General features: G+C 39.8%; 1 pseudogene; it reads left to right on the top strand.

The window, feature by feature from the left end:
- The first annotated feature begins 499 nt into the window (after nucleotides 1-499).
- On the top strand, nucleotides 500-1,417 carry LOC125161125 (olfactory receptor 7A17-like; annotated as a pseudogene).
- Nucleotides 1,418-12,002: the final 10,585 nt, after the last annotated feature.

Genomic DNA, 12,002 nt, shown 5'->3' on the forward strand with positions numbered 1-12,002 from the left:
GTAAATTCATGGAGGAGAGCATTGCTTTGGATAAATGTTTTGATCAGGACAAGGAATGCAAATCAGTTTCAGCATCATGGAGAACATGGAGTGTTTGAGATAGATTCCCTGTAATTTTCTGCTAAATATTCTAGATTGATAGGTAATGCGAAAGTATGATGAACGAAACACGTTGAAAACAGATCACATCACTTCTTTCTGTCTTTTTTTAAAAAAATTTTAAATGTTTATTCATTTTTGGGAGAGACAGAGACAAGTGTTAAAGCAGGGGCAGAGAGAGAAGGAGACACAGAATTGGAAGCGGGCTCCAAGCTCTGAGCTGTCGGCACAGAGCCCAATGTGGGGTTCACAGCCATGAACAACAAGATCATTACCTGGGCCGAAGTCAGATGCTTAACCAACTGAGCCACCCAGGTGCATCTCAAAGATTTTCTTTCAATTCTGTGATCACTGCCTTTACAACGTTTTTGTCTCTGTTACAGTAATTTTCATCAGTTACATGGAAGGTAGAAATGAAATGCATGTTACATAATTTATCCTCCTCGGACTCTCAGATGAGGGGGGCTGCAGTCACTTCTCTTTTGGCCATTCCTGTCCACGTACCTGGTCACCTTCACTGGGAACCTGCTCATGATCCTGGCCATTATCACAGACTCCCGCCTCCACACGCCCATGTACTTCTTCCTCTCCAACCTGTCCTTTTCAGACATCTGTTTCACCTCCACCACCGTCCCAAAGATGCTGCTGAACATCCAGACGCAGAGCAAAGTGATCACCTCCGAAGGCTGCCTCAGTCAGATGTAGTTTTTCATGCTTTTTGGAGTATTAGACCACTTCCTCTTGACAGTGATGGCCTATGACCGGTTTGTGGCCATCTGTCACCCACTGCACCACATGGTCATCATGAACCCCAAGTTCTGTGGCATCCTGCTCCTGGGATCCTGGATACTGAGTGTTCTTGACTCTCTATTACATGACTTACTGATTTTGCGACTCTCCTTTTGCACAGAGCTGGAAATCCTTCACTTTTTCTGTGAATTTAATCAGGTGATCCAACTTGCTTGCTCTGATACGTTCCTCAGTGACCCGATGATCTATCTCGCAGATGGACCTCTGTGTGTTGTTCCACTCACTGGTATCCTGCTCTCTTTCTCCAAGATTGTAACCTCCATTTTGACAATTTCATCAGCCAGCGGCAATATACAGCATTTTTCCATGTGTGGGTCTCATCTCTCAGTGGTCTCCTTGTTCTGTAATATAGGACTTGGGGTATCTTGGTATTGATGCTTCACAAAACTCCAGCGCAACTGCCATAGCCTCAGGCATGTACACGATCATGACACCCATGCCTAACCCCTTCATCTGTGGTCTGAGGAGCAGAGACATCAAGCAAGGCCCGAGAAAGCTCTTTAGCTGAGAGACATTCTGTGCATGCAGAATTCTTTGTTTCAAGATAAAGACTTGAGTAAGAAGGCTCAAAACCTTAGAAGACTTAGATCATGATATTTGTATTAGTTCATAGACTGACAATCTGCAGTCTAACATTCTACAGTGTTCAGGCTCTTTAATTTTTCATTCGTAATCAACAACTATTCCTTCTGCATTTCTTTATAAAATTGTAGACCTCTCATTAAATTCCATTGCATGGATTCTCAGTGATAAATCAGTAATTTAGGAAATTGAGTACTTAAAATGTGATAAGAAGAGACAAAGGAATAAATGTAGAATCCTTCTTCTCTGAGATGAAAGCAGCTTCATTAGAGTATTCTGCTTTGAGAAAAGCATCGAACATATCAGAGTGTACATAAGAGTTTCCATGGTTTCTGTCATTTCATCTTGGAAAGAGATCACATCTGCAACAGTAGAGGCACAGGAAACCCTGTGATGACGTTTACAATACTCCACACTCACTATGCAATATCTAATTTTACGTTGCACCATCCAAAACATCAATTAAGTGTGTAGGTAATAGAAATGATGACTCCTGATTTTCAGACATTGATGGTGTCATTCTTGGTGATTATCCCAGGGATGCATTATGAGTTTTCTTTTAATATTTTGGTAGGCAGGAGCACTGCCTTTCACAGATGATAGAAGCAATATGGATATTTTACGTATTGTCAGTCAAATTTTTGTATGTAGCATCTCAGAAATCAGGCAGTAATAGCAGGATATAATTACGGACCTAACCTGTGCTTTATGAGACAGAGTAAAGCAAATGTCTCATCATCACCTGACCCTAGAAGCCACCACTTTGGTTTGTAAAAGTCCACAGCTCTCTCTGCACACTAGTATTCAGATAAATGTTTAAGAGCTCTCACTCAAACGTAAAGACTAAAAGAAAGAGGTAAAGCAGAGAGAAGAAAATAAAATCAAATAAAAAAGAGATCTTCATTGCAGCTTTACCAAGTTCCCCTGTGTAATTACTCTCATCTTGCCCAGTTTCAAGCTACCAATTTTAGTTCAGACCACAGTCCTCACAAACCATTATAAGCTAGCCAGCGCCATCATCTCAGAGCCTTTGGGTTGGGTTTGGAGGAAAAGTAAATATTTCTTGTCATTTTCATTCCTCTCAGTGGTAACTGGTTCCATCCATTGAGGATCTGAGACAGTGAAGTGTCTTAGGTCTGAAAGTCAAGAAGAGATTATGACGTTACATTGTAGTGATTCAGGTCAGGCTTTTTTTCCCCCAGAAGAATGAGAGGGTTTTAATTGTTTAAGTTTCTTTTGGTTACTCAAATTGGATGAACCCTTTGTAAGATTCTCATCATTTTTTTTCATGGAGACACCGTGATGAATTTTCCCTTTCGAGAAATCTCTGTGGCTCAACCAATTTGGATGAGAATGATTAACTTTTACATGCACTATGAATACCATACCTTGGATGTTTTTGACTGCTGAGGCCTCTGGAAGTTCAAGATGGGCTGGAGTCAGGACAAGGCATTTCAATTTCAGCATGTCCATGGTAAGTCTGTCATATGGGGGAGAACTCTGTAGAACTTGTGAAGGACGACATTGTCACCTTCCCCAAGGTAGTTTTGATATCCTTATGAATTTTATGTTTTCTGAATCCTTATATTGAGTACACTTAGTGGTTGAAGTATTGAATCACAGAAGATAAAGCCATCACAACACCCTTGTCTCCTTGTACTTTGGATTCTTTCCTCTACATCTTTTTAACCTATTTATGACACTGAAATTCTTTCAGAATATGTCACTGTTTTAGATTCTTTGTGTCATGGTAAAATACATATAAAATTTATTATTTTAAACATTTTAAATATACTTATGTGGCACTAAGTACTTTCTCACTGTTGTACAACCACCACCTCCGTCCATCTCCAGCATTTCTTTTTTTTTATTATTTTTATTTTTTTCAACATTTATTTATTTTTTTTGGGACAGAGAGAGACAGAGCATGAACGGGGGAGGGGCAGAGAGAGAGGGAGACACAGAATCGGAAACAGGCTCCAGGCTCTGAGCCATCAGCCCAGAGCCTGACGCGGGGCTCGAACTCACGGACCACGAGATCGTGACCTGGCTGAAGTTGGACGCTTAACAGACTGCGCCACCCAGGCGCCCCATCTCCAGCATTTCTTATGGTCTCAAACTGAACCTTTGCCTCCTTGAAATACTATCTCCCCATTGTCCCTTAGCCCAGCCCCTGTCTCCCATCATCCTACCTTCTCTCACTAAATCTGAGTACTCTAGGTATTTCATATAGATGGCATTGTATAATACTGTGCGTGTGTGTGTGTGTGTGTGTGTGTGTGTGTGTGTGTTTCTGGCTTCTTACACTTAGCATAATCTTTGTAAGGTTCACCCAAGTTGTAGCCTGTTTCAGAATTCCATTCGTTTTAAAAGCTGAATGATGTCCCAGTGTATGTGGTCACCACATTTTGTTCATCTGTGAGTTTGTTGGTGGACATTCTGGTGTCTCCACATTTTGGCTACTGTAAATAAAGCCATTATGAATTGGTGTACAAATATCTATTTTGGTCATTGCTTTCGATTCTTTTGGGGCATACAAGTGGGTATACAAGCAGAAGTGAAACTACTGGATGAAGTGATAATTCTATGTTTACGTTTTTGAGGAACTGGTATTGGAGAAATGTCTATTTGAGCCTACTGCCTGTTCTTTATTCCCCCCACCATTAATTTGTTTTATAATTAGAAAAAAATCTAATTCCAGTATGGTTAACATACGTGTAATATTGGTCTCAGTTATACAATGTAGTGATTCAACACTGGCACACAACACCTCGTGCTCATCACGACAAGGACACTCCTTAATCCCCATCACCTATTTCACCCATCCCCCACCCATCTTGCCATTGTAACCATCAGTTTGTTCTCTATCATTTAGAGTCTGTATTTTGGTTTGCCTCTCATTTTTTCCCTTTGCTCATTTGTGTTGTTTCTTAAATTCCCCCCATGAGTGAAACCATGTTGTATTTGTCTTTGTCTGGTTGACTTATTTTGCTTAGAATAAAACTCTCTAGCTCCATGCATGTCATTGCAAATGGGAACATTTCATTCTTTTTTATTGGCTAAATAATATTCCATTGTTTGTGTATGTGCACAACGTCTTCTTTAATCAGTTATCTATTGGTAGACACGTGGGCTGCCTCCATAATTTGGGTATTCTAAATGATGCTGCTAATACATAGGGGTGTGTGTATCCCTTTGAATTAGTGTTTTTGTATTTTGGGGATAATGACCCAGTAGTGCAATTACTGGATTGTATGGAAGCTCCATTTATACTTTTGAGGGGATACGATACTCTTTCCACAGTGGTGACTGCAGTTTCAATTCCCATTAATGCCTGAGGGTTCCTGTTTTTTCCAGATCGTTACCAACAGTTATTGTTTCTTTCATTTTAAAAATATTGTTTGTTTTAAGCTTTAATTATGGAAGCATTGAATCACTCTATTGTATACCTGAACCTAATATTACACTGCTGATAAGTAAATGGAATTTAAATAAAAGCACAACCTTTTAAAAATTGAGATGTTTGGAGTTTGGTGTGGAATTTTTGAAAATCTTTTTATATTGTGGATATTAATCTATTCCCAGGTATCTGATTTGCCAATCTATTCTTTGTTTTGTGAGCTTTCTTTTTTGACATGGGAAACAGTGCCCTTTGATGCTCAAATCTTGTCCATTTTGCTGAAGTAATTTTTTCCCCAGTTGCCTGTGTTTTTGGTGTTCTCTCCAGGAAATCTTCGTTAAATCCAGTGTCATAAAGATGATGTGCCTCTCTATTCTCCTAAGTGCTTAAGTTTTATTTTTTAGCTTTAGTCTGTGATCCATTTGGAGTCATGCGTCTAGATGGTGGATGGAGGGTCGGCTTCATCATGAAGCATGTGGATATCCAGGTTTTCCATCACCGTGTCTTGCAAAGGCTGTCCATTCCGGCACTTTCATCAAAAATCACTCAATCATAACATATGAGTTTATTTCTGGGTCCCCCCCCCATTCCATTGAGTTATATTTCTATATTTGTTGTTGTTGAAAACAGATCACTTTGAAATTATAAGGTAGTAACTCTGAAAATCATATTTTCCCCATTCCCTAGGCATTATTTTTATTGAAGTGTAATTTACATACAGTGTTATTTCAGGTGTACAATGTAATGTTTTGCAATTCTTTTTTTCTCCAGGGGTGAATACACTATTTAATTCATTCATTCATTCATTCATTCATTCATTCACACATTCATTTGTCTATCTATCTACACTGAAGCTAGTTAGCATATAGTGTAACATATGTTCTCATCCCAACATGTTTCTTTTGTAATGCCCCTTACCCATTTAGCTCATCCCCCTACCCTTGTTTTTATATTATTTTTGCTTCTCTCTCATTATTTCCATCTGTTTTGTATCTTAAATTTCTCATAATGGTGAAATTATATGATATTTGTGTTTTTCTGACTGACTAATTTCACTTGGCGTAATACCATCTAGTTCCATCCACTTAGTTACAAATGACAGGATTTCATTCTTTTTGATTTCTTAGTAATACTCCATCATACACGTGGGCTCTTTCCATACTTTAGCTATTGTCGATAATGTTGCTATACACATTGGGGTGCATGTGCCACTATGAAATAGCACACATATATCCCTTGGATCAATATTGCTGGGTCGTAGGATAGTTCTATTTTTATTTTTTTTGAGGAACCTCCATACAGTTTTCCAGAGTGGCTGCACCAGTTTGCATTCCCACCAACAATGCAAAAGATATCCTCTTTCTCCGCATCCTCACCAACGTCTGTTGTTGCCTGAGTTGTTAATGTTAGCCATTCTGACAGGTGAGCGGTGGTATCTCATTGTTGTTTTGATTTGTATTTCCCTGATGATGAGTGATGTGGAGCATTTTTTCATCTGTCTGTTAGCCATCTGGACGTCTTCTTTGGAGAAGTGTGTATACATGTACTTTGCCCATTTCTTCACTGGATTTTTTGTTTTTTGTTTGTGTTGAATTTGGTAAGTTCTTCATATACTTTGGATACTAACCTTTTATCTGATATGTCGTTTGCAAATATCTTCTCCCATTCTGTTGGTTGCTTTTTAGTTTTGCTGATTGTTTCCTTCGCTGTGCAGAAGCTTTTTATTTTGATGAGGTCCCAGTAGTTCATTTTTGCTTTTGTTTCCCTTGCCTCCAGAGACGTGTTCAGTAAGCACTTGCTGCGGCCAAGATCAAAGAGGTTTTTGCCTGCTTTCTCCTTGAGGATTTGGCTTCCTGTCTTCCATTTAGGTCTTTCATCCATTGTGAGTTTATTTTTGTGTATCGTGTAAGAACGTGATCCAGGTTCATTTTTCTCCCTGTGGCTGTCCAGTTTTCCCAGCACCACTTGCTGAAGAGACTGTCTTTTTTCCATTGGATATTCTTTCCTGCTTTGTCAAAGATTAGTTGACCATACGTTTGTGGGTCCATTTCTGGGTTCTCTATTCTGTTTCATTGATTAGAATGTCTGTTCTTATGCCAGTACCATATGCCAATCCCATACATGGGATTGTGATGCCTCCTGCTTTGGTTTCCTTTTCAAGATAACTTTGGCTATTCAGGGTCTTTTCTGGTTTCATACAAACTTTAGGATTGTTTGTTCTAGCTCTGTGAAGAATGCTGATGTTACTTTGATAGGGATTGCATTGAATATGTAGATTGCTTTGGGTAGTATCAACATCATTTTATATTTAAATTTGTATTTGAGGTAGTTAGCATACAGCAAAATATTGATTTTGGGAGGAGAATTCAGTAATTCATCTCTTACATACAACGCCCAGTGCTCATCACAAGTGCCCTCCTTAACACCCAACACTCATCTAGCCCATCTCCCTCCCACCTTTCTCCATCTGTCTATTGTTAAGAGTCTCTTGTGGTTTCTTTCCCTCTCTCCTCTTTCACCCTTCATATATGTTCATTTGTTTTGTTAATTCACTTCCAATATGAGTGAAATCATATGGTATTTGTCCTTCTCTGATTGACTTAATCTCAGTTAGCATGATACATTCTAGCACCATCCATGTCATTGCAAATGGCACGATTGCATTTATTTTTATGTCACTTGCCCTGTTGAGACTGTGAGAAAAGGTACCATTTCTTACACTTTTCTTCCTTCCCACCACATTGCTTAGTGCCTATTATATCACAAATGCTAATGAGGGGTTTACAGGATGCCCAAAGAAGCAAATGGTTGAGTGATGTTAAATAGATATTGCCCACATTGAAGGAGGATGAGAATCAGGAAAAAAGGAGAATCACTGTGGGGGCTGGGGGCTGCAGGATGGTGAGCCAAAAGAACAGGTATGGATGGGAGAAAGAAGATTAAGGGACACAGAATTCTCCAAAACCAGAATTGAATAGTTACTATGGGAAACTCTGACTTATTAGTGAGAACCTGTAAAGACAGGGGAACTTCTTCTGGGATAAGAGAGTTAAATGTGATAAGAGACAATCCGGGAATGCCAAGTCTGTGTCCCAATACCAACAGCGGGACAAGTTTGCTTTCTATTTTTCTCTCCTAGCTCTAGAGACCCAAGTCTCCTAAAGGGAAGAGAGACAACAGAATATTTCATTAATGAGACTCATGGGAATTCATTCCCTATGGCTACAGAAATTAAAATGCCTTTCTGCACCAATGAAGTCGGCTCTTGTAATCTCAGGTGATATGAGCACATAGCTGTGCTTTAGAGCCTTCCTGGGTGGGGTCATGTCTCTTCCCTTCCTGGCGACATAACTTCCAGCTGCATCAGTCAACCATGGGAGAGACTGGGTTATTGATTTCACGCTGTTCTGTGCTAACATCTGGGTGAGCTGTGGCATCTTCAGAAGTGCTGGGGAAATGTGTTATGGTAGGAAGGAACCCTCGTGTCGGTAGTTATTTTGGGGGCATCAACAGGGACAATAAGTTAAGGAGAGTTTAGTGATGTCAAGCCCTTAAGGCTTTGATTGTGGAGGGAAACTCTAGATACACTAAACCATTTCTCCCTGATCTGTCTCCTCCAAGGTGAGTGCTTCATCAATGGGCCTTCATATCTCAACAGCCTTTCCTCCATTTTCTTTGCCAGTCCTTCCATTGTTGGGAATGACTATCTATCATTTTTGAACCATTTGTTAATTGCAGTCATTCAACAAACATTGTTTTCAGCATTTTATGAATAAATAAATGACCAAGACAGTGTTTGTTCTGTCAAGGTACTCACTGTATCAAGAGAATGAAAGAGGTAAAAATACATAAATAAACGTATTAATGTGAGGTGGCATTGAAATCTGGTGAAGTAGATCCTCCAAAATTGGCCCTTTATTTTATTTGTTCTTGAAAAGAGGACTCTTTGATGGGAGTTAGTGAAGGCTTCCCAGAGCAGCTTCTCGGTGCTGAGACATGGAGGCGGTGTAGGGGTCTTCCCATGAAGACAAGGGGTGTGCAGTCCAGGAAGAGCCAGCAGAGGAGGAAAATTTAGAGATTCAGTGGAGCAGAAGTTGTGCTGCTGGGACTGGAAATACTTCTTACTGTCTCACCAGCCATCAGAAGCAGGGGCTGCGGGTTCTGCAAAACGAAGCCACAGTGGCCTGGCTGGGTAGGCAACCGTCAGATTACTAAAGAAAGTGACACTTTGGCCTGAGGGTTGAAGCTTCCTTCTGTGGTTAGTGAAGAGTAAGTTCAGGTTCTATGTCAGGGGCGGTAGGAACAGGACCGGCCCGTGGAAAAGTGACCCAGGTTATTGTGAGGAAAAAACGATTGCTGAGTTCAGAGTGTGAGTGAGGTAAGGGATAGAACTAGTACCATGGGAGTGAGAGGGGCTAGGTCTCTGGTCTGGAGGACTCATATTACTTCTTCCATTCTAAGTTTAATGCCTTTTATTTCCTTCTTCTTTTTCCTTTTCTTTTTTATTTTTTCGGCCAGTTGCTCTGTCTGGAAGCTGCAAAGCTATGTTGCATGAGAGGTATGAAAGCAGACATGCTTGTCTTGCATCATCTTAGGGAGTGTTCTCAGTGTTTCTCTCTGGAGAATGATTTTAGAGGTGGGTTCTCATATATGACCTCTTTCGTGTTGTGGAAGTTTCCTTCTGTTCTTAGTTTTTTGAGTGTTGTTACTATCAGGGAACGCTCCATTTTGTCATGTTTTATGTGCCATCTGTTGAGATACTCATGTGCTTTTATCCTTCATTCTGTTAATGTGGTGAATTATACTGAGGGGGTTTTATTAGTTAAACCATTCTTGCTTTCCTGGAATAAATGCCATTTGATCATGATGCACAACCCTTTTCTACACCATGATCAAAAGGCCGCAATGCTGGCATTGGTAACACTTAGTCAAAAATTTTCGCGTCAACATTCCTTGGGAATATTGTTCTGTACTTTTCTTTTCTTGCAATGCCTTTTCGTGGTTTTGGAATCAGTGCAAAGCTGGCCTGATGGAATAAAGTAAGAAGTGTTTCCCCTTTGAAATTTTTGGGAAGAGACTGAGAAAGACTGATGTTAATTCTTCTAATTCTGTGTGGTTCTTGTGATCCTTAGCCATGACTACTCCACTGGAAAGCCTAGTATCATAAACTGCAATTCTGCTAGGAGAAAGACTCTGTTTGACTTATGGTGTAGCCTGTTCCCTGCTTTCTAAAAGATGTTTCTTCAGCTACAAGAGTACACAGTACCACAGCAATGGAGAACTCTCTCTCTGTCTCCGTGTGTGTGTGTATGTGTGTGTGTGTGTGTGTGTGCACGTGTACAGGATAGAGAGAATTTATCAGTGAAGTACACACCCATAAACCTTAAATAGCAAGCTGAACCTGTCTTATGCAATAGAAAATGCAGCATTTAGACCAACTGTAGACATAAAGATAGAGAGAAAGACAGAGAATTATGTGGGAATGATTTATGTTCCATTTTTATATATTACATAAGATGTATCCTGTTGTGGACAGACACCATATATAACATATAAATGTAAAAAAGACACTGAACTGTAGTGTCCATTGGCTGAATTTTATTTTATTTTATTTTTAATATACATGCAAGTTAGTTAGCATATAATGCTATAATGATTTTAGTAGATTCTAGTGATTCATCCCCTATGTATAACACCCAGTGCTCTTCCCAACAAGTGTCTTCCCTAATGCCCCCTACCCATTTAGCCTATCCCCCCACCCACAACCCCTCCAGCCACCCTCAGTTTATTCTTTGTATTTAAGAGTCTCTTATGGGGCATCTGGGTGGCTCAGTCAGTTAAGCGTCTGACTTCAGCTCAGGTCATGATCTCACAGTTTGTGAGTTCAAGCCCCACATCGGGCTCTGTGCTGACAGCTCAGAGCCTGGAGCCTGCTTCAGATTCTGTGTCTTTCTCTCTCTTTGCCCGTACCCTACTCATGCTCTGTCTCTCTCTCCTTCAAAAATAAGTAAAAACATTAAAAAAAATTTAAAAAGAGTCTCTTATGTTTTGTCCCCTCCATGCTTTTATATTATTTTTGCTTCCCTTCCCTTATGTTAATCTTGTTTGTATCTTAAATTCCTCATATGAGTGAAGTTGTATGATATTTGTCTTTCTCTGACTGGCTAATTTCACTTAGCATAATACCCTCTCATTCCATCCATGTAGTTGCAAATGGCAAGATTTCAGTTTTCCTGTTGTCAAGTAGTACTCCATTGTATATATATACCACACCTTCTTTATCCATTCGTCCATTGATGGACATTTGGTCTCTTTCCATACTTTGGTTATTGTCGATAGTGCTGCTATAAAAATTGGGGTGCATGTGCCCCTTTGAAACAGCTCAGCTGTATCCCTTGGATCAATACCTAGTAGTGCAATTTCTGGCTTATAGGGTAGTTCCATTTTTAATTTTTTGAGGAATTCCCATATTGTTTTCCAGAGTGGCTGCACCAGTTCACATTCCCACCAGCAATGCAAAAGAAACTTTCTTTCATTGCATTCTCACCAACATGTGTTGTTGCCTGAGTTGTAAATGTAGCCATTCTGCCTGGTGTGAGGTGGTATCTCACTGTGGTTTTGATGTGTATTTCTCTGATGATGAGTGATGTGGAGCATTTTTTATGTGTCTGATAGCCATCTGGACGTCTTCTTTGGAGAAGCGTCTATTTGTGTCTTTTGCCCATTTCTTCACTGGATTATTTGTTTTTCAGGTGTTGAGTGTGATAAGTTCTTTATAGATTTTGGATACTAACCTTTATCTGATATGTCCTTTGCAAATATTTTCTCCCATTCCATTGTTTGACTTTTAGTTTTGCTGATTGTTTCCTTTGCTGTGCAGAAGCTTTTGATTTTGATGAGGTCCCAATAGTTCATGTTTGCTTTTGTTTGCTCTGCTTCCGGAGACGTGTTGAATAAGAAGTTGCTGTGGCTGAGGTCAAAGAGGTTTTTGCCTGCTTTCTCCTCCAGGATTTTGATGGCTTCCTGTTTGACATTTAGGTCTTTCATCAATTTTGAGTTTTTTTTGTGTCTGGTGTAAGAAAGTGGTCAAGGTTCATTTTTTCTGCCTGTG

The sequence above is a fragment of the Prionailurus viverrinus genome, chromosome A2, assembly GCF_022837055.1.
Source record: "Prionailurus viverrinus isolate Anna chromosome A2, UM_Priviv_1.0, whole genome shotgun sequence".
Taxonomy (NCBI): Eukaryota; Metazoa; Chordata; class Mammalia; order Carnivora; family Felidae; genus Prionailurus; species Prionailurus viverrinus.